The sequence below is a fragment of the Lichenostomus cassidix genome, chromosome 7 (assembly GCF_008360975.1).
Source record: "Lichenostomus cassidix isolate B80296 chromosome 7, HeHo_3.0, whole genome shotgun sequence".
NCBI lineage: Eukaryota > Metazoa > Chordata > Aves > Passeriformes > Meliphagidae > Lichenostomus > Lichenostomus cassidix.
Window position 1 is genome coordinate 9,304,441 of NC_139488.1, and position 22,977 is coordinate 9,327,417.

General features: G+C 37.4%; 1 long non-coding RNA gene across 3 annotated transcripts in view; it reads left to right on the forward strand.

Annotated features, from left to right (window-relative positions):
- Positions 1–22,977, forward strand: part of LOC146434487 (uncharacterized) — a 92,795-nt gene that overhangs the window by 52,597 nt on the left and 17,221 nt on the right. For 2 of the 3 annotated variants that reach the window (XR_014853273.1, XR_014853275.1), the window contains exon 4: positions 21,791–21,861. This is a non-coding gene — a long non-coding RNA (uncharacterized LOC146434487). Of the gene's footprint in view, positions 1–21,790; positions 21,866–22,977 lie in introns of all 3 variants that reach the window. The other variant, XR_014853274.1, reaches the window with a different exon arrangement.

Below are 22,977 nucleotides of genomic sequence, written 5' to 3' on the forward strand. Positions count from 1 at the left end.
AGCACCAGAGTTGCCTGATTGCCCTAGAAATCTGGTGTTCTCTCATTATGAAGGTTGAGAGTTACCTAATAAGAAGAACTGCAAAAAGAACTGCTTCTGCCATAAAAGGAATTCCATATGGCTTCACAATTCTGACATTAAAAATCCTTTTGCTATTCTTCATTCATACTTTAGCAAATTGAAAGTTATGTTACCATCATCTTTCACAAAACAGCATCAGAGCACAGTGAATAAACAAAATGAAAAAAAAAGTTATTGTTGTCAATCAATGGCAAACTAGGACAGTTCCAAATCTTTCATTTGAAATCTGTATCTCACACCTGAGGCCAACATGGGAGATTGTATCAGCAGGTATTTGGAGAGGATGCTGTTTGTCTCCATTTGCAACAGCTTTGTATGAATTTAATTATTAATAAGCCAAGTTCTTCAGCGGCTCATGCCTGCAAATATCAAAAGTTCCAAGACTCCAAGTAATAGTCATTGGAAGATAAGTACTTAATTTATCTCAGGGTGGTGTAAGCATAGAGCAACATAAAAATAGCATTTTTCCGAGATGGAGATCCAGGAGGGGGAGTATACTTGTGTTTGGTTTGTTCTAATGTAGATTGAAGTCCTACAGGAAAAAAAAATAATCACCTTCACTTTCAAGATCCAGGCAGGTTTTGTGACATATGAGGCACCATATGGGATTTTGCTGAATCGTGGGACTCAATTTAGCTCTTGCTAAAGCTGTTTTATCTAAGAGATATTTTCAATTGTTTTCATACAGTTTGCAGGAGTTAATAAAATATCATATGAAACAGCCTCTGAATCCATCAAAAGCATTTTGAATCTCTCTTCTACTGACAGAAAAAAAGAAGGCTGAGAACTGTTTAATATTTACTGGGCTCCCTTGAGGTGCCAATCAAATCAGCTGTAACAAAGTGACCATGAAATTTTACTGTATTATTAGGAACACTTTAGAACTGTCAGTTTTTTTAATGCAAATCAAATGTATATTTCTGGTAGGCTCTCTGTTGACCCCAGCAAAATGGATAAGAGGCATGACAATTCTAGTAATTTTTCTGCCTGATACTAGAGTAGTGAAGCACCAGACTTTTGAGGGAAAACTCAGGAAATGTTTTACACGATTTGTGCTTTCAAAAGCTATGGGTAGGATCAATTTTTAAAGCAAGAGTTAAGAGTCCCTATGGTCAATTTTAGCTGAAGGTAAGTAAGGTGAATTCTTGGCTTTTATATTTTCAAGGAGCCTCAATAGGTCCTATTTGTGTATTATTGGTACAGCTTTTTTGTTAGACTATGTCCTTAGCTCTGCTCTCACTCAACTGAGGAAAAGTCATCCTTAAACCCTAATGCAGGTAAGAAGCAATAGCAAGTGGTCTCTCACTCTGGATCTAATACTTATGAGCTGGTCTTTAAGTGCCTGGAGCAAGCAAGGTTAGCATTTGTTGGTTTAGGATTTTTCAGGATAGTCATCCTGCTCTATTGTCAGGAAAATGTCCTTTTGCTTAGTGAAGCCATACTTCGTCCTTTCTGTACTCGTATATCCTGTCTTAAGGCAGGCATCATCAGAGATGCTAAACCTCCACTACAGGAAGCCCCCATTTGTCTTTGTTCTTTCTTCTCTTTATTTTAAATGATTTCTTGAGGTTTTCAAAGGCTTCTATAGGCTTATCTGATAAAGACTCATTACCATAATCTTAACAGAGAATGACACAATACAAAGGAAAAACAATCCATCCTCTCTGTACCAGTACAGTACTATCACCTCTCTCCCAGGATAAGTAAATTCTTACAGTTTTCCATAGAAATTCTGCTACTATCATTTAGAAGAACTTCAAGGGAAATCTCTTAGGGAACCTAAAAGCAGCTGAGCACAGAGAAATCTGCTGGCAAATGCATATCATCAATATACAAATAAAACTTAAATTTGTATCTCTTAATGATATACTGTTGATTTATGATATTAGACTAAAATCTGTCAGGAATTCGCATCTAGTTAAGGTGCAATTGCCAAAGTGCTTTCTTTAAAAATGCCCTGGGTACTTTAACTGTTTTTTCTGTTTTGCATTCATCTTCTTGGATATGGTTTTAAACCTCTATCGGCCCTTATTATTGCACAAAATTGATTGACAAGTCATAAATGATTATTCCTTATATTTCAGTGAGGTAATTATGCATGAGGTCTTTGCAAATCATTCAAATTCATCATGCTGTGCATGTTAACTTTAGAGTAATACCTTACACAGGGCAGAAAGGAAAAGAGAAAGAATCATTAGTGAAGGACTGAAAACTAAAACTATTAATTCCTTTTTGTGTTAAATTAACTTGCCTTGTATAACACACCAGGAGAATGTAAGCCTTTCTTATTCTGGGCTTTCTACTTCTTCATCACACTAAAAAGTACAAGTAATCAACAATCTTGCCCTCTTTATAATTGGCTGCTGCATGTTTTCTCCTGCTTCTTACATTCTTACACTTTTCAAGACTTGAAAATCAGTGATACATTTGTGCATGGACCGCTTTTACTCAAATTTCTTAGGCGACAGATGAAATTGTTTCCACAGGTTATAATTTTAAAAGAGAATGAGTTTACCAAATTTTATTTCACATTTTTTCACAAATACCAACTAAGTTATTTTACTGGTTTTTAGTTCTGCTTCTATTTGCCAGGACACTCAACATAGATTTCATTTGCATTTTTTCATAAAAAGAGAGACCAGTTCGATGACTGGTATAATGAGAAAATTGAAAGAACATTTTGATAAATTCCTCTATCTCAGAATAGAAGAAGCAGTCTTGTACCTTTTTCATGGTTATGCTGTATTAAGGAAAATCATTGTTAAATGTACTCTGAACTCTACTGCTAATTTTAGTTGAAAAGTGAGTGGGAATATTTTGGAAAACCTTGAACCTATTGAGTAACATTTTTCTCAAATTTAAAATTGTCCTATACATTCTTAAATTTATTAAATGTAATTATATAGAAGTTGCTGAAATATGGATTATCATTCTGTTTGATTTTTGATATTTTAGAAAATAAATCCATTACACTTATTTTAAATTGTGTAGATCAGACCAAAATTAGCATCAGGTTTATTGCTTTATATTAAATGTTATATGACTATTTCCAGTGAAAATTCACAATGAAATTTGCAGTAATAGGATTGTCTTTGTGGTTGAAAAACATTCTGCATTCTGATATAATTTAATGACTATTTCAAAAACCTCAGGGACTAATTTAGATTTTTCTCTGACATTTTGTAAGTGCTTCATTAGAGTTATGTTTCCTTCAGCATTGGCAGGCATTCTTAAGGCTGACTTAATGAATAAACATTGCAACAGTCATCTAAAATAATTTACATCCTTGTCGCTGTAAGCATCTATACATTCTGTAACAATCAGAAGACAAGGCCAATTCAGGGAAGCTGCTCTGGGGAGAGATTAGGGACAAACAATGCTGATTTCAGATATCATAATTAAGAACAAAATCTGCACATGTCTGCTGCACAGAAATAACAGCAACATAAAGATCAGCAGGATCCTCTCTGCAAGTAGGAATGACCACCATACACCAAACTTGAGGAACAAAAATATTTAGATCTACTTTAAAATGAAAAATGCTATTTTGGACAAATTTGTCTTCAAAATGGCAACATTTCTTGTAAAATTCCCTCCTTTGACTGAAATTATTTGCCAAGTTTTCAAACACTTTTAGCTTCCTGAAATGATAATAAGTGACAAATTTCCTGCTCAGCATATACAAAATTTTGCTTATCTCTTTGCCAAATACCTTGAAACTCAGCAGAAAATACAGATAATTGCACTTCCTGTGAGTTCATCTTTATAATTAATTAGTTAGTAAAGATGGGCATGAGTCCCAAGCCTGAATTAAGGCAGCCTGGGGTTTTCAGCATGTTTCAGTAACATGATGGAGATACCTTCAGGCTTTCTGGACTTCCTTTTTTTTTTTTTTTCTTCTTTTTTTTTTTTTTTTGTCCATAATTAAGGGCTAGAAATACTGTCTCATTTTTCTATTAACAAATGTGATATTCTCATGTAACCATGTCACTGGCTGTAGGTGCTGGCTTTCAAAGCTTGAGTATGATGTGCTTTTCTCCTGATCTGGCTCTGACAACAGCCAAAATAAATTATCCAAATCAATATCTCGTGCAACCGTCTGGTAGAGTTATTTGCATTCTACAAAGGAGCAGCCACATGGAATTCATGTGCAATCAGATCAGCTCCTTCCACTCCCTGTCTGTATGAGATATGGAAGTTTTATGGGGATTTGGTGCTCTACAGAAAGCTGATACTCCTATCCGGCTGCTCTTAGAAACTTCAGATTCAACTTTAGGGAATATAGAGCAATCCCAATTCATAACTACTGCATGTCGCAGTAATTATATTTAAAAGAAAGCTTTTTCAGCACATCCATGCAGTAAGCTGGAAGTCCCTTTCACTGTTCCATTTCCAATAAAGGAGGAAGGACTGGTGTGATAAAGACCTTCCTTTATTACAAGGACACTCAAAAACATGAACTAATTACTAGGCTGAAAGTCCCAAAGGCACATGTAGATCTAATCTGTACCTTAAACCAGACACACCCATCCCACCATGTTCATGTACCCAGGAGTCCTCCTCCCTTTGGCTTCATTGATAGGAAAGACCAGCTCTAGCCTGTGTTTCAGTGGTGCTGTCCAGGTGAGGGGGAAATCCAGTGGGAAGGGTTCTGATCGTGTTGATCTCAACCCTGTAAGGTGCAAACTGTGGTTTCCTAACAGTTTTGAAAGTTTGCTGCTGCAGGCTTTAATCAGGCTTCCTGGCGGAAGGCAGAGCCGCAGGTGGATCACTCATTCTTTGAGCTGTGTCTGTTACACTGCTAAACGTCTTCCCCTTCCTATGTGCACTTGTGGGGTGAGAGAAGTGCTCGTGTTCCATGCTGCTGCCTTTCAAAAATGAGAGAGTGAGCTGTTTAGAAAAGTGGTGTGACAGCAGGGCAGGACTGGTTTTAGTTTAAAAATCAGGTGTAGATCAAATCTTAAATTCTAAAGCATCGTCCTGAACTACTGTAGTAAATGGAAGATAAAATAGAAAATAGAACAAGTGTTGGCTCTGTAAAAGACTGCCATTTTTATGAGATGCAACTAATTGCTTTTAACTCTCTGGCAAACTGAAGAAAATAGCTGCTCCAAAACTGATGACATTTCTTTCTTTTCCATGAAGGTATCCAACAGAATTGTTACCTGCAGGCAGTATTACCATGCAAGCTGTGTTATCTGTGTAGCAGGATGCAATGCTGCTGATAAAGTGAAACTTCCCTAAGTTCCGATTTGTAAAGAGATTAAAAAAATGGCCAAGACATAAATAAATACTTGGGTATATCAGAGTTGGAGTAATGGAAAAGGGAGTTTGGCTGAAGTGTTCCATATGTGCAAAAAGCATTTTTTTCCTTTCATTGCAAAGGAAACTGTAGAACTGAGTAACTACATTAGTATGCTTGGTACTGTTCATAAAAGGTCCTGAAAAATTAAACATCTCTTAAGAGTTAAGTATTCTTCCATTAGAAAAATTAATCAGGAGAGTGGTGGGAGTATATTTTTTTTTTCCAACAACACATTAGATTTCATTTATTAAGATAGATCTATACTAAAGACCAAGTTTGTTTTAAGCATTTCAGATGGGCTATAGTAATGGACTTGCTGACTTTTTCCCAAGCCATTTCAGGAGGTCTGTCTTTCTCCCAGGAAAAGTTATTACTGCCCTCCAAAATCAGCAGAAATGATGCTGTCAGTACAAAAAACAGGTGGTCTGTACAAGCTTGGATGCATGTAATCGGAGCTTCCCCAAGGCCTCTCTCATCTTTGCATGGTTAATCATCAGGTAGAGTTTGTTTGAAGGCCCTTGGGCATCTGTAGACACTGATTTTAATTCCCAGGTAAATGGGATCAGAGCAGTATCAAACAAAAAGACACTCCCCAAAAAATTAAAATCATTACTAATATATTTAGCCATTTTACATGCATCCTTGCTTCATGAATAGGCTCCGTTATCCAATACCACTGGTGCTATTTTGTCCCCAGAGCTGTGCTCTTTTGAGGAGGCTGCTCTGCATTTCTGAAATGCTATTTGGCACATATCGACGTTATTGATGCCTGGCTGATGCCTTTCCATGCAAAGAAATATACCTTGAATGGGGTTTGTTCTGCTCTAGTGTTAAGAAAAACAGGCAGAGCTTCGATGATTCATGATTCATTCTCTTTCTGCATTTGACTGCACTAGTAAACCAACAGTAAAAAAATATATATAAATAAAAACTGTAACCTTAATGTCCCCTGCACATTTTTAATCTCTCCTCTAAGGTCATATTTCTGTGTATCCTGAACTGTGGTTGAAAGTAGGTAAATCAGCCTGTCAGCAATATACAAAACAACTATCCCAAATTTCAACCCTGAGTTTGATACCTTAGAGACAAGACCATCATCTGAGAATTTACAAAAGGTTAGTGAGAAATAAAGGCCAATATTCTGCTGAGGTTACAAGATGGACAGAAACAACAGGGAAACATTGGCTCAGCTTTTCCTTAGGTGAGAGGCAACAGAGATCTGATGATTTTAAAGAGAACTCACAGCTAAGGTACTAAGAGGGGCGAACCTTCTTTATCTGTGTATTTACTCTCAAAACTAAGAAATTAAGACACATTTCCCAGTAGTCTAGATGTGAAAAATATCATCAGGCAAAGCAGAGTGGAATATTAGAAGCCAGACTAAATAAATCTGCAATGACTTTATAGCAAAGGATTCCAAATTAGTCTCCAAAATATCTAAGTTGCAGAAGAATCATAAAATAAAATTTAAAAACTGTTCAATGTAAATGCTTCTGATAGCATTCTTAATCACACAGCTGCACTATTTAAAAACAATTCTGTGAGAAACTGGGGTGTTTTTTACATGATTGGAATATTCATAAATTGGTGAGTAGTACAACTAAATCTTTTCTAAATGAGATCCTTATAGATTTACAATGGATGTCTCTCTCAATGGAAGTTACCATGGTTACAGCACAATTCTGCATGGAGCACACTTTGATCACAAATTGTTACACATTTATATACAAATAATTCAAGCACATTTTTCCATCTTCTTTTTAAATGAGAGCTACGAGGATACACTTAAAGGAAAATTCCATATTTGTGCCTGAGCACAGTGATGGTCCAGCTGCAGAGTCATCAGATAATTCAGACTGGGGTGGCCTCAGGAGATCTCTAATCACACCTCATGTTCAAAGCAGAGTCAACTCTCAGATAAAACCAGGTTACTTGGGGCTTTATCCAGATCAATTTTGGAAAGCTCCAAGGTTGGAAACAGAGCAGCTTTTCCAGGGCAACAGCCTTGTGTGCAAAAGATGGTAATAGTCCTTTGAAAACTCTTCTTCCTTTCTTCCTGTGGCTGGGGTAGAAAGCACTTTTGTACAATCCCTCTTAGGAGAAAGACATCACTGGCTTATATTCAGTCAGCTTTGCACTCCAGGCCTGCAATGAGCCTCCCTTTCCACATTCCTGCTCACAGTGTGAAGTACAAACCTCAGAACCTTCGCTGTGGTCCCCTTTCCTGGAGTGGTGCTCAAAGGTAATTTCAAAAGCATCCTTCTGTAAAGACAAATGTTTGCCAAGTGCTCAGTTGCCCTGCTGAGGAGGTGTTATCAAAGCAAGTTTTTCTTTATTACTCTGTGGCATTTTATTTCTCTGCTGCATCAGGGCATGCCAAACTTCCTGAAGATTGGTAGCTCCTGTACATTCTCATGTCACAAAATGCCTGGAGTTCAGAGGTTATCATGCTATTCCATGTGGGTAATGGATGATTAGTCAATGTTTGAGGTAAAATTCCACATCTGAGCACCCATCTATCTAACAGCCTTCATGGTTGTCAGTGTCTGGACAAATCTTTTTTTATAGGGCCATGCTAAAGTCCTGAGGTTTAGTTTGACTTTTGTTGAGTGAATTCCACCACCAGTTTTCATTATGCCTATCTGCAATGGACTAACTCCAAGTAGCCAGAAAATAGGTTCGTTGTGTTGCTTTTAGAAATATGGAAATTGTGAGGGGCTTCTCTGGTGCTGTGGAGGGTGGAGAGTTGCAAAATTTGTTGGAGTGGAGAAGTGTTCCTATAAAAGAGTAATACAAGGTTATTGCATTTACAAATTATCTGATGGTTTGCCTGTTGTTCAGTGCCATCTTGCTGGAAGGAAGCCACTAATCCTCTTCTTCATTCACCCTTCTGTGATATCTTTAACTTCTGTAATGGATTTCTCCATTTATATAGGCTCAGATATAGTTGATTGGAATGATATTTCTGATACAACTCTGCAACTCTGAGAAAGAGGATGTACAATTTCTTTTCACTAGTTTGATAAATTCAGAAATAAACCAGCCTTTTTATGACTCTTCCTGTGATTCTCATATGACTAATTTGGCTCAAGACTTCTTGGCATGGTTTAGGAGTCAAGGCACAATCTTTTTTCTTTTTTCCCTTACTGGTCCCTGATGTGTAACATAAATTAGAAAAACCTGCATGAAGCTTAGACTTTCCTCTGAATCTGAAATAAATTTTAAACATGTGATTAGTGATGATTTAATTGCAAGTACATCTCAGAGGCAAGAAGGAAATTTAAGCTTCCAAACATACTGACATGTAACAGAAATCAGGCCCAAGTGCTGTCTCGGTCTACTACTAAATATCCCTGTTGAAATTTCTTCCTATTTACAAATATGTCTACATCCAAACACTTGAGCATTTAATGCAAATTTATCGCACATAACTGCTGCAAGGAACACTGATCTTAGTAAAACCCTTAGAATCCATCCTGTTTGTCTTTTGTTCCCCTTTAGGGTTTTTTTTTTTTAATAATTTTTGAAACAATTACAAACTAAGGGCGCTTATCACTTACCCCAACTCCAGCAAAACCCTTCACTGTGTGAAACGTTGTTTTCTGTGTGTCTGCACAGCATGCGCAGCTCTTTCCTCAAGTTCATCAAAAAGAAACGTTGACTTTGTTGGTTTTTATGAGGGGTTTTCAAAATATGCTCTGGTCAGCTCTGCAAATGATCATTTCAAAATAAAACTCTAAGCTTCTTTAATGATCTTGCTGTTGAAACTATTCTTATTGGCTCTGTTTCCTCTGCTTTAATGTCTTTCAGAGTCTTCCAGTAGGGCAGAGAGGATTTTGCTGGAGTTATTTTCTTTATCATTCAGCAATTGAAAAATCTAATCACTACTAAAAATCTTCTGGGCTTTTATTAAGTTAGGTCTGATTTATGTAATTTGCCATAAAGTTCATTAAAGACTTCATTAATTTTTCACCAATCTGTAACAGTCTTATCACTGCTGTTTTTATTAGCTGAGATAAAATTAACTAGGTTTGACTTTTTAAATTTGGGGGCAACTCATTTACCTGCCCTATCACCACTTTTATATAATTACATTTTGTTTTGTCAGATGTGAAATGGTTCTCTTCTTATCCATCAGTTCCAGTGATTAGGGCTCCATATTTCAGACCAATTGCTTGTACTGACACTTTGATCTCGGCAGTTTATGTTCTCATTAGCTGACTGAATCTTTGGTCTTCCCCTTTTCCAAAAGAATCATTTGATTTGATATTTCTAATGCTAAAAAGACATGGAAAATTTCCATTGACCTGCAGCTCAACCATGAACACTGAAGAGATTGATGTAAATCCGGATTTCCCTTGTATTTGTCCATCTGCCTTTCCTAGAGCTCCAGGGTCCTTCCTTGGAACAAGAAAAACATGGAAATCCCAAAGAAGTGTGTTTCACATTAGCTACAACTCAGAGTGTTTTGTAAAGTAGAAGTCTTTAGCTATTTTCTGTCCTCTGATAAAATTTTCCACTCCCCCGTTCACAGTCATCTGTGTTATACCAACACTCATTTTTATTTTACTTCAAATATCCACCAGTGATTTCCAAAAAGACTGTCATTCCAGCATTTGCTGGAATGATGGACCCATTGATGGCCCTGCAGATCAGCTGGACCATTCTGTTACATGGACCAATGCCCACCAAATCGGCCAAATCTAGTAGGTTGTGACCTATTTATATTCCGTAATCTAAAAATTGCTTCAAGAAAAATATGATAAATGTATTTTCAAAGGAAAAATGAAGCCAGTACCCACTCTCTTTTTCCCCCAGAACTAGCACTCTGTGGTAATTTTCTCTAAAACGTATCAATACTAATTGGAGAAGAAACAGGATCTTGCAAGAGAAACCCCATTTTATTCAAAATTACTGTTATATATTTCACATTCTCTTCCTTGACCACTTTCCCTTTGCACTTATACTTGATGGAGCAAAGTAGCTGTGTGAAAGTTGTCAGTGGTATTTGTATGATAACCCTGAGCCTTCTGCCACCACAATATTTGCAGTCCTTTGTGCCAAAAGAATGTTTCAAATCACAGAGCAGAGCAATGCACTCGGTGGGCAGTGGGAATGTTTGACACATTCAAGTGAACTCTGTTCCAAACACAGTGACCTGACAAATATGTGTGTTGTCTCTCATACCTCATGTTCAGTGGTTCTAATCCCTACCTTTGTGAGGATTTCAATCAGCTCTCCTTTTGAGGCACTTCTGGGATGTCCAGGTGACTCTTGTTCACACAGTGATTTTAAAGCTATGTCACTCTTGTTTTCTTACTAAAGACAAGACATGTAGAGAGGCCAAGAAGGAGCCTTTGCACACATTGTAAACTCTGCTTTGAATCAGGAATATCCCTTAAACTTTATTTAGTAGCAAAATAGTGAAAGCATCTCAATTACCCATGCTTCTGAGTTTTCCCCTCTCAAAAGCTGAGAAACTGTGAATACAGTTTATTTGTAACTCTCATGATTGTTACAAATAGTGTTCTCCTTCTACTCAGCATTTTTGATCTGAAGACTTGGAAAAGTCTTGTCAGAAGGGGAAAGAGAATCATCATCCTTCTGATCACAGTCTCTGGAGATCCTATGCTCCAAAAAGCAAACCCTTCCAGTAGCTACTCGTAATTCCCCACACATTAAAATTAAATTAGACTTCATTTAATATCTAAATTAAAATATCTTGCTCTATTTAGGGCTCTTGGTTAATCTTTTTAAAGCTATTGTTCCAATTTTCAAGTTTTCTCTAAATTAGCAATATTTCCTCCTCAGAGGGAAGCCCTGTATCTGCACCAAGCAACATTAACTCCAAAGGGAACAGGAGCTTGCTGAACAGAATTCACAGCCTTGATGACAAAGATTTAACCTTCTGATAGTGTACACGTCAGGTGAATTAACCTGACCACAAGGAAATTGCAGAACTGGGATTTCCTACTGTATACCTGAGAGTTTGAATGTATAAAGATAAAAAGAAAACAAACAGAAAAAAAAAACCATAAACAAATTACTTCATTCTCTCCTCTTCTGTTTCTTGGAAGAGGGCTTTTTTTCCTGTTTATTCATGACTTTTTCTAACTTGAAATAAAAACAATAACATTATTGAGAAAAATTCTTAATGTCAAAGAATTAAAGAATCTGTCAATCTGCAATGAAAAATAAGAAATCTCAGCTTAGCAATGGAAAGGTAATTAAATTCTTCTCACAAAAATACAGTTTTAGGAATACTTTTTTGCAATTCCGTTTGAGCCTGATTGGAGCTCAAGTGCTGAGCACCTCCAAAATCAGAATTTAAAAGTTTTTAATGGCCACCATCTTTCAGGATAGGGAATCTTGAGAGCCTGAAAAGCTGGAGAGAGCTTCCTGTGTTTTGTGTCAGTTTGCAAAGACATTCCCAAAGCTCAGGACAGACACGAAAGCCACGGGGAAGGAAACACCTCTACTGATTGAGCAGTGCTGCTCTCTGTGCTCCTTCTGATTTTTGCATCTCTTCATCATTTCAGCCACTGTGCAGCTGTAGTTGATCTTTTGTGATGGCAATAGCAGGGCCTGTTGCTGACCAGATGTAAGTGAGACTCTTTAAAAGCATCCAGTCCTTTCTGATGCACTTGACTGCATGCCTGTGACTCCTGCTGCAGCTTTTCCAAATGTCTCTCAAGATCCAAGGTAGTGGAAAGCCACTGCTCTCCTCCCAGATTCTTCTGTCACTGGGCTCCTGCCATGCAGACCAGAGAGATTTGTTGCTCTTTGCTACCTCCAAACGCCCCATCAGTGCTATCTTAATCCACTTCTTCCATCTGCTACTCCTGTACTTGAAAAGCCCCCTGCCCATCTCCACCTTCAAAGAGACACTCTTCACTGTCACTGTTGTTGAAAATGGAGCCATGCAGAGTCTCAATCTGCACTTATCAGCAAACTTCATCTTGGTTATCTCTCTTTTTATTTTCCTTTTCCTCAAGTGGGTATTATGCGGGTGGAGTTCTCAGAGTGACCTGAGCAAGCCTCTGTTGGAGACTTTTCTATGTCCTGCATTAATCACTTATTCTAGCCTTACACTTGTCTTCCACACAGAATGACAATCCACAAAATTACTTGCTCATTTCAGTCAGGCACACCCACATACAGACAAGAAGTCCTTAAGGGAGTATCAAAAGTGTACAGATTATTTAGTAATAAGATATATAAAGTGTGGTCTGTATAAGGAGCAGCTGTATGTTATTCACTCTGGCTGTTGGGTTAAGAGTACAGGTTCTTTTTCCAATGAACACTTCACTTCATCCTCATGGATTTTTTTTTGCAATCTTCAGTAGCTTTATGAATATTTTAAAGTGTCTTCTACCCGCAGTACTCTTCTTATATACTATTTCCCCTAAGATCAGTTCTCAATTTGGCAAATATCTTGCTCAGAACAACCGTGCACTTTATAATTCAGATAAGAGGCGTAAGCTCTGAAGATGTGCATAAGTATCCTGTGAAACAAGATGCAGAACAGCAAGGGGACACAGATCTGTCCTGTGCTCATGTAAATTTTTCTCAGTGCCTTCTATATTGCCTCTGTTCAGAATGTGCTTTGTGCTGGGTTGCAAGAGCAGAATAGCATGGAGCTTCCTGTGGTGTGAATTTTGTAAGGGTTAGCTACTCCCTGGTGAATGTCTGCATGACAATATTAGATATACTCCATTAAGCAAAGGTGTTGTATGCTGGCTTTTTACTTTCCACTAGAATTCTGTCTCGCTCAACTACAGTCAATTCTCATTGTCTATTAACAGTAGTTGTCTCTAACATGTCTATTAGACCATCTTTCATTGGAGAATCTCAGAAGCTGGTTACACTATACAGCACCCAAGAGAGACAGTCAAAAAAATAGATTCTTACAGGAATCTGCTCAACCATCAAGGAGAAATATCTTCTCCAAGAGATAGTTGCCAAATATACAAAAGAAGGCACATCAGTATGCATAATGCCTTCCTAACAATATGAAAAGGAAAAATCATCTGGTATTAAAGCTGTTATTCTTAAACTCATTTTTTTCCAGATGAATCCTTGAGAATTTTTATGCACTCTTTTAAAGGCAATAAATTGCATGATGTTGTCATCAGACTAATTTTTAATATAGAAACAAAATATTTGAAAATTAAAATAAATAAAAAATTGGTGGAGTCTCCATTTGAATTGAATTTCAACATAGTGCATTGTACATTCATTGTCTGACCCACAAAGGTGGTTGTTTTATTATTTTGTCTGCTATACACTTCTGTTATTGCATGCCCCTTTTGTATTATTAGACACATTTTTAGCTGTGAAAGCATGCAATTTCATTCGATGTGTAGGCAGAAAAGAAGTTTACATTTTTTTGCTAAATCTACCTAGAAAAAGCTGCACTAATATCTTTTTTTCAATAAGGTGAAAGATAGAGGGAGCCTTCAGGCCAGGAGTAGAGGTGGTTTCGTACTCAATGTTACTTTTAATTAAAACACCTATCAATTTTAACTTGTAATGAAACTTGTAACTTGTCACTGATCCTGGACTGGTCACTAATTCTCTTGGGTCTTGATTAATCTGCTCCCTATATTTATACATATATGGATATACATTCTCATTGCTTCTAATTCAGAAATAAATACGTAGCCCAGAATTCTTAGTTATTAAATTGAACATTTTTTTAATGTTTTCTTACCCCTTATTTCAGTCCATAATATACAAATATAAAATACTAGAACCAGCATTTTAAAATAGTTTTACTTTTTGAATTCTTTTCCAATTGGTGATTTTTTTGTCTTTATGCAAGGTGTTAGGTCTAGGAGACAGGCAGGAGGTTTTGTTGCTCTGACTTAGTGTCTGGAGAGGCAGTGTTAGTGTCTCCCACTGCCAGCTTAGTGCATCCCTCTCCTCTGTGAGTGGCAGAGACAATATAATGTAATTTATGTACGGTGTTTGTGTTTAGACAGCAGTCAGATAATGGTCTGATAGAGAGGGGCTGCTCCCCAAAACCTGAGCAGTCAGTAAAACCCTCGGGCTTTGATGGTTTCAAATTACTAATTTATGGCAGGGATACTGAGGGAAGGCAGTTGGGTGAGATCGGGGGTAGAAAAAACATCCCTGCCACATTTTGGAGGACCAACAGGATAGGGAGCCCTGATCTTTGTTTGGAAGGAACAGCAAAACTTATTTTTATAGGTGTGATGAGAACAGAGGAGTTGCCAACTGGCCTTAAGGAAGTCTGATGAGGAGCACTTGGACTACAGACTGGGAGATAACTGGGAGTAGAGGATAAGTGGGAAGTGAGTAGTTTTTCTGAGGTCATTCAAAATCTGGGTTGTGTTCTTCTCCCACCTTTCCACCCTCTTCTGCACGTAAAGTGGAAAAATTACTTGAATTTCCTGTAAGAATTACAAATTCTATCTTCATTCTGCAAAGAGTGACTTTCATTAGGTGTTTTTGGCATTGGTGAGAATGTGCTGAATTTTGGTGGTTTTGGGTTTCTCCTTTAATACTAACTGAAAAGAAACAGCATATCAACATTTTTCAGATCATCATTCTTCAAAATGCTGAAGTGGCTATTTTAAGGGATGTATTTTTTTAGCAAGACTATCATTTAAATTCAGGGTAAAAATAGGATAGAGTCATTTAAATGCATTGTGTGACAGACATTTTAATACCTTGTGCATTATTTGTTGAACACCAAGTAAAAGAGTGTCTGAGATTTCTTAAGGTGTTACAGAAATAAAAAACCCCAAGAACATATGAAAATAAGCTATATTTTGTAATTCTGATTCACTGATATTTTGAAATTTGGTGCTGTGATCCCTAAGTAGATGCTTAACTTTTCCTGAGTAAAAAAAAATTATAAATTCTATGGACAGAACTCAAGACTACAAAATTCCTTTTAAGCTAATGAGTTGAAGCAATTCTCAAATATTTTGGGAAGTATGTTGCATATAGACAGATATCTGAGTTTACTCAAACCCTGTAGTCCTGAAATATTTATGTCATGCAAAAATTTGTTTGAACATAAATGTCATCAAAATCTGGTGCATTAAAATTATAGCTTCTCAACTGAATGTTCTTTCTGTAAAGAACTACATCAAAACTCAGATCTAAAAACATCTAATCTTAGTTTAGACCCAGATCTAAATTTCAAATTCCTGCTCATAGTGTATTCTATCCTTAGTGGATCAATCTCATATCTGCAGGAAAAATGGATGGCACTTGAACGTAAATATTAGTCACGTCTGTAATAGTATCCAGTGCTGTTGATTTTGAGAGCCTTTCTTTAAATTTGGATTTAAAATTCCAATTTTGAAATTCTGTCCTATGATCAAATTGCATTTCTGAGTTGTATGTGAATAATAAAGCTGTTTTCCACTTTTTGAGTTATAAATCATGGCTTTCAAAAGTAATTTTTCCTCAAAAATTATGTAAATCCTTGCACAGATCTGTCGTAAATCCAAGTCAACTGAGATTCAGTTAGATTTGCTGTTCAAATATCTCTTCCTTTGGAGCTAGAATGAGAAATATTTATATTTTCTAGTATGCAAGAATAATCTGGATTTTCTGTTCTGTAAGAGGGAACCTGCTTCCAACACATGAACCTCTCTCTAACCATGCAAACAGGAAGAGGTGCCATGCTCAGGTCAAGTCAGCAGCTCAGCTCGAGGCAGTGGGAACTGGAATGTCACAGTGGCTGCAGATTCATCTGCTCCATCCCCATTTCCAGCCTGCCTTCTCTGGCCCTGGTCCTTGTTCCGATCTCACCCAAGTTCATGACCAGTTCCATGCTCCTTCCACTTTTGCTTCTCTCCACATTTTCCTTTGTTTTCAGTCTCTTGCCTTGTTGTACACATGGACATCGCACAGTGACGCTGAAACACAGTCCCATCATTTATTTAGAGATTCTGTGACACTGCAGATTTCTGCCCACCAGCACCAGGGCAACTGTGCAAGACTCGCTCACAGAAAATAGAGCCAAGCTGCTCCAATCCTTTGCTGAAGGTCAAACAAGCAGTTATCCTGGACAAGTTCTTGGGTCAGCTCTGAATTTCACCACGACACAAAAGACATGGCCTTATAGGAAATGCAGCTCAGGACTGGAAATATAGCTTCTTGACATTCAGTTGTTGTAAAGCACTGTGGAATTCTGCCAGAGAGCTATGAAAAGAAATAGTGGGTTTCTCCGTTAAAGAAGGCAATGAAAAGTAGAGAAGATTATTCCAGCTATACTGCAGAGCTTGGATTTAAATTAAACATTGACAAGCTGCATATATTTCTTAAACTCATTACATTTATTTAACAACATTTGTGCTCTGGTTGGATAAATCATGGAAAGCAATGCTTTGTCACAAAGGTACTCCATGATTAACATTGAATAACTGCTTTACTAAGCACCTCTTGCTACTCCTGATAACAGAAGTAGCTGCTTACTCTCCATTATACAGTTATCAGGTTCTAATCCTTTTATAGACTATAATCTAGCTTTAGGCCTTTCCCCATTCATAGCTATGCCTTGAATTGAGTTTACTTAGGAAGTGAATTATGCAGTTGTCAGTAACAAAACTGACAGGCTCATTTTTCTACTTCTCAAACAGCTAGCCATGCAAACAGACATAATATCTGGCAGGATCTTGCTATTTGTCTGTCAGCTCCACATTTTATCTTCATGGTTTGTCTAAATACCTTCTCTATCTAAAATAATTTACAGGTTCCTGTGGCTTCCTGAAAGTTGTGAGACTCTGTAAAAATGTTGTCAATGTGGTGTGCAACAACACAAACTGATCTGGTTGTGGAATTAGGCTAATTTTTTTTAAAGGAAATTTATTAGCTAAAGTAGTCTATCCAGAGACTAATAGAGCTGCTATTCTGTCTCAATTGCATTCAGAGAAGTGAGGTAAGCCAATCAGAGGAAGACAAGTACTCCTCCCTTTGAAGCAAATGTTGAACCTGAAAATGGAGATAGAAAATAAGACCTTGTCACTGACTCAGGTTGAAGTAATGCAGAGCCAAAAGGGCAGTTCCTGGTCTCAAGGAACTTTCAAAAGTAATAGTAAGAAGGAACTTCTTTTGTTGGTTAAAGAGGAGAACTGGGCAAACTCAACCTACAGTCCAACACAGGCAAGCAGAGATTGATGTGTTTAGTCTGCTTCTGGACAGACAGAGAGCTGCAACACACAGGTACATGTTCCAAAAGGGGCCATTACAAGAAATTGGGGGGATATTTAAAAAAAAAAAAAGGAAGGTCAGACATGACATAGGTCATCTTTCAGATGCAGATACCCTAGTGTGTCACTAATGGCCAGAACTAAGGATATTCCGCAATGAATTAAACCTTTACCAATTCAGAAGACAGACAGGCATGATGTGACACACAGAATGAGAAGAAGTAGAGATGATCATTTTTCCATCCCTCTGAACAAGGCTGCACTCCTAGAGATGTGTTTGACTGTCACTATGAAAGGCATTGCTGTACTTCAGAGTGGAAAGGCCTTTTCATTTATCAGTATTACCAAGGTTAAATCACTTGTGTGCTTCAAATGAAAGTTTACAAATAAAGCCTGAAGAATGAAGGAGCAGGCACACATTTCCTAGGAAATACATATGTAATAGAAAGCAAACCAACCTCTGGTGTTTTCAAATCCGTGAGTGCTCTCTGTAGCTGCCTCCTATGGCAGTAAAGCTGAGGGGGGAGATTGAGAAGTGCTGTGAGTGGCTGTATATCACTGGTGCTGAGGTGGTAACATTGTGCCTGAATGGGGGAGCAACCAAGGCTTTAGTATCAGCACATAGAGCAATTCATGCATTGAGACTAAATAAAGTGTTTGACCCTCACGCTCATGGAACAAGAAAAATCCCTGCTAGTGAAAATTTACTTATTGCACTACAGGCCTAGGATCTGCTCTGCTCAGCAAAAATCATGTTTCAGTCTGCATCAGCTTCCAGCAGTGGTTTATATTTTTACTTGTGTGTTTTGAAAAAATACAAAGAAGACAATATGAATTTTGATACTTAGTTTCCTGAACAGCACCATAATGCCATTAAATAAACCTGTTTTCACCAGTGCTTTAGCTTCTCTGATATTAGTTTCCCAATGTTCCATAATTGAGTTAAAAAGCATTTCCACAGAGATACAGTCCAACACAAAACCTTCTCTTCATATAATCTTCTGGTTTTTTGCAGGTGTGACTGGCACCCTTAACACTTGTCAGAATAATAATAATCTTTGTTTTTCATGACACTTCTAGTCTGAAATGAGAAATCTCAGCTTCTGATGCATTTTAGAAACATTTTATGTTCTTACAAACGTTTAAGTTTGTACAAGCTTATTTTTAAATGAACAGATCTTTTTAATGTGTTTTAGAAAGCAAAACCTTAAAAAGAACTGGTATTTTCTCATAGTATGCATGTCTTTCTGAGTGCCAGTGGCAGTTTATGTGGCTAACCATTAATGGTAATTAATCACTCCAATATGTTCATCATAATATCACCTGTTTTCCCTTTTAATCCCAAATAGCTTTCCTGAGAAAGGTAAATTTACGAATATCAAAATCCCTGAAATTTCAAAGCATAATATCTCTGGACACCAATTTTTTGCAAATCTACTTATTCCTATGACTGTAAATAATAATAGTAATAGATATAGTGCTCTTGCATTTGAAGTATATTATTTCCTAAATAAAGGTCAGTGTATCTAAAATATCTTTTTCAGAATCAGTATATGAAGTGCTGCTTTAATGAGTTAGAGAGTAACAAAATATTGTTGTTCATTTTACTTGAACAATGCCTCAGCTCATAATTAGCATATATTTGGTTTAGACAGCTAAATGAGATTGCCTTAATATGGCTGAAAACAGAATATAGTCACATACAAAACCACAAAAAAGTAAAAGTTAGTTATCTAGGGTGTTCCTTGTTTTTACTTCATGCCACTGAACTATGCAGGGATCCAAGAGCACTCAAGTGTGATCATTGAGTAGTATTGAATATCAGTAAGTTGGGAGAATCAGAAAGAAATATGACCTTTAGAGATACAGAAAATTTGCATAAACCAATAGTTTGTACAAGATTTTTTTGTGTTGCAGAACACCAGCAAGCTGCAAATCTAGATATGTTTTTATTATGTAATGATCAACATTAAAAATTCCATTATCAGAGCTAATAGCTTTGTGGTGGCTGAGGCATGATCAGAATATGCTGTCTTTATTGTCTGTACTAATGTCATCTTTCCATTTGCTGATGATACTAAAACCTTCTTTTATTATGAGATTAGGCAGATTCGACTTGGAAGATATACATGCACTCTGATACAAATGACATTGTTGAAGGTGCTTTTTCCTCCTCAATTTTAAAATGTATTTTTCCCCAGTAAATTCCCTGTGATATATACATTTTTGTTTAAAACATGTCACTGCTTTTCTTCTTGGAGGCAAAATTGCAGGGCTTTTTATTTTAATTTCCTTTTGGATAAAACGTTAATCTTCATCTCCTAGAGGCACAAGAAGCTCTGAAGTGGGATTACTGGTGGAAAATTCTTCTGGAATGACCTTCTTTCCAGAATAATATTAAAGCTTGAGGATTTTATATAAGAGAAGAGGCACCCTGTTGCAGCATATCTTCCTCTTGCGGCTTTACACAAGCATATCAAAGTAACATTCCCTTAACTTTGTTTTCTATGTATATAGACTTTCAAGACACACCAAAAGTCAACACCATTTTTAACTCAATTTTTCAGTGAGAACAAGTACTGTATCATTTTTATTTTGATGTGTCTCATATCTAATACTATGCACCAGCAGATGAACCATAGTCTTTTGTAAGAGAAAAAAATAAATAGCTCAAATCTTTCATCTTTGAGGGCAAAACACTGGGAAATCCAGCTGCTCCCTCCAGCCCTTCAAAAAGGAGGTCCAGAGAAGTTTGGTCCTTTTCCTTTCTTTAATTCACCTGCATGAAGCTGTTGTTGGAAATTATGCTCTGTAAATGGCAGCAATGGAGGGGCAACAAAGCACAAGGGAAGAATATCCCTTTAAAATGCTACTGGGAAATTGAAGTTTATTAGCACTTCATTGTAGCATATGACTGAATTTGAAAAGAAAAAGAGAATTGGTAATAGAAAATTCACATGAAAACAGTTAAGTCACTATACCAGTGTCAGTGCCCTCTGTTCACAAAAGAAATGTGCTCTCTGGAGATTTTTGCTGCATCTAAAAATCTGCAGTGGTGGCTGCTAAATGTCACCTTCTTTCTGCAGAGCACCAGAAAACTGTCCTTTCTTATCAGACTCTGATTTGGCAACAGCAATGCACACACACAACTTCTAGGCTTGATTATTGCAATCCATTACAGCCAGGAATGAAGCCATGTGCCTTGAGACAGCTCCAGTCGTATCAACCCACTGGCTCATCAGCCAGAGCTGCCACTTCCCTGCCATCAGCTTTACCCCTGTTCCCTGCCCTGGATCCCTGCAGTATCCACAATCCAATTCCAGGCTCTCATCTTTCTGGTGGGAGTGGGCTGCCTGATCAGAGCCATCCCTGAAGCTGGCACTGACTGCAGCCTGTGCTGGCACCAGCTGCTGGGCACTGGGTGAGCATTCTTTGCTGGTGGATGAGCTGACCACTCCCTCACAGATGGGCTTTCTCCACCGGTTTTCCACCCCAGCTCCTGGATTCTTTGTCTGCTCAAACCACCCACTGAAAGGAGGGTGATTTGCATGCACTTAGGCTGATCAGATTCCCAATCTCTTTCTTCTGGAGAATAATATTTAGTTCGTTAAGATGCTGAAATAGAATTGAGGCCTTTATAGTTACAATCTGAATTATAATTATTAGTCAATATTTTTATCTGAAAATAGTGTTTTATGGTATTTGGGTTCTTAAAAGACTGTGAAACTGTAGCTTGCCACTGTTACTATATAAACAGATTCTGAGATCTCAGACTCATGGGACTGAATTTGCTGAGAATGGACCAAAAGTCTCTGGTAACAACTACAGGCAGATGTCTAGGCAACAACATTGAAACCAGGTAGGGAATACAGGGACAATTTCCATGATATTCTGTCCCAGTTTCCTACAGTGTTTTTCTCAGGAACTTTCTGAAAGGATCGCCCCTACTTTTGCGCTTAGTTGACTTTCCTTATATATAATTTTTTTTGTAGTTGGCTGTGAACAAATAGTCCTTCTCCATGCCAAATAAACACGGGAGGAGAATAGGTGTAAGCATGAGACTACATTAGTATTGTAAAAATAAAACTGCCTGGTCCACAGCAAGCCAAACAGAGATCAAAACTTCAATTTGTTTTCTTCATGCTGTAGGCTTATATAGGTTAGCTTTCTTAAGGAGTCAAAACTGTCTGACAACTCTCAAATTCTTTCCTAGGAAGGGACAGCAGTGAATGCATTGATCCTGGTTACACACACAGTTCAGCCAGGCTGAAGACAGAGCAAGAGGTAGGTAAGCATTGCTTCCTGACACTCCAAACCCCAATTTGTTAGTAACTGAGCAAGAATTGCCATCACAGTTCTGTTACTGGTCCTCGTATTAGCCACGCACAAATATAATCTCTGAATGTATTGCTTAAAACAGGAATGCAGCACAGCTGTACTGGATCATGCCAAAGGTGATTTCTGTAATGCCAAGGGAAGAATGTAGGAGTAGGCAGAGTTTATGTATATGTACAATTATTACTTCCTAGCCTGCACTCATTTGCACTCCTGGGGCATTTTGAGATTAGCATTGTTCTGGCAAATATTTCCCACTTCTAGAGTCCTCTTTTTTGAGATGCAGGCACTAAAAGAGTACTTCATTCCATTTGCCTTTCTGACTGTCGCTGAGCACAAGTTTTTCATGCAACTGTCAAAACACCAAGATTTCTGAGTCATAATGTTCAGCTTGCAAGTCGTCATTCCATGCGTGATTGCCATGCATTGTTTATTTAATTAAGTTGTATTCAATTTCACCTGCCATTTTAATTGCACAGTCACTCCATCTTGTAAATTTTTGTGATGCTGGCTGTGGTTTTGCAAACTATACATCTCAGGACAGATAAGGAAGTATTGTATGGATACAGAAAATGGGGTGGAAAAGCCACAGTAGAAATGCAATACAATGAAAACAAAGTGTACTTCATTTCATTAAATAAATGGAGATCATGCAAGAGCACAAAAAGAAAAAATCAACAGATTTTGACTGATTTAGTGATAAACAGAGGAGATTGTTTATGCAGCATTACAAGATGAGTAGCAGTATATCAGTGTGGTTCAGCTTCTTTTTAAGCAGTAGCACAAATAAGTAAGAATCTGGTAAGAGAAAATGTATTTTGGGCATATTACAGGAAGAAACACTGGAAATCTAGTGAATGTCCTCTCTCATTTTACCCACTCCACAGACACTGAGCTTTAGTTTGTTTATCTCCAAACTGTTGGAGATTCTTCTGTTACTAAGTTTTATACTGGTTGTAGAAGAAATAAGCTTTAATACTTTAAACTCCACTTTTCAATATTATAAACAATTGTAGAAAACAAGCAAAAGGAATACAATGGGATCTTTTTACATGATCTTACTGA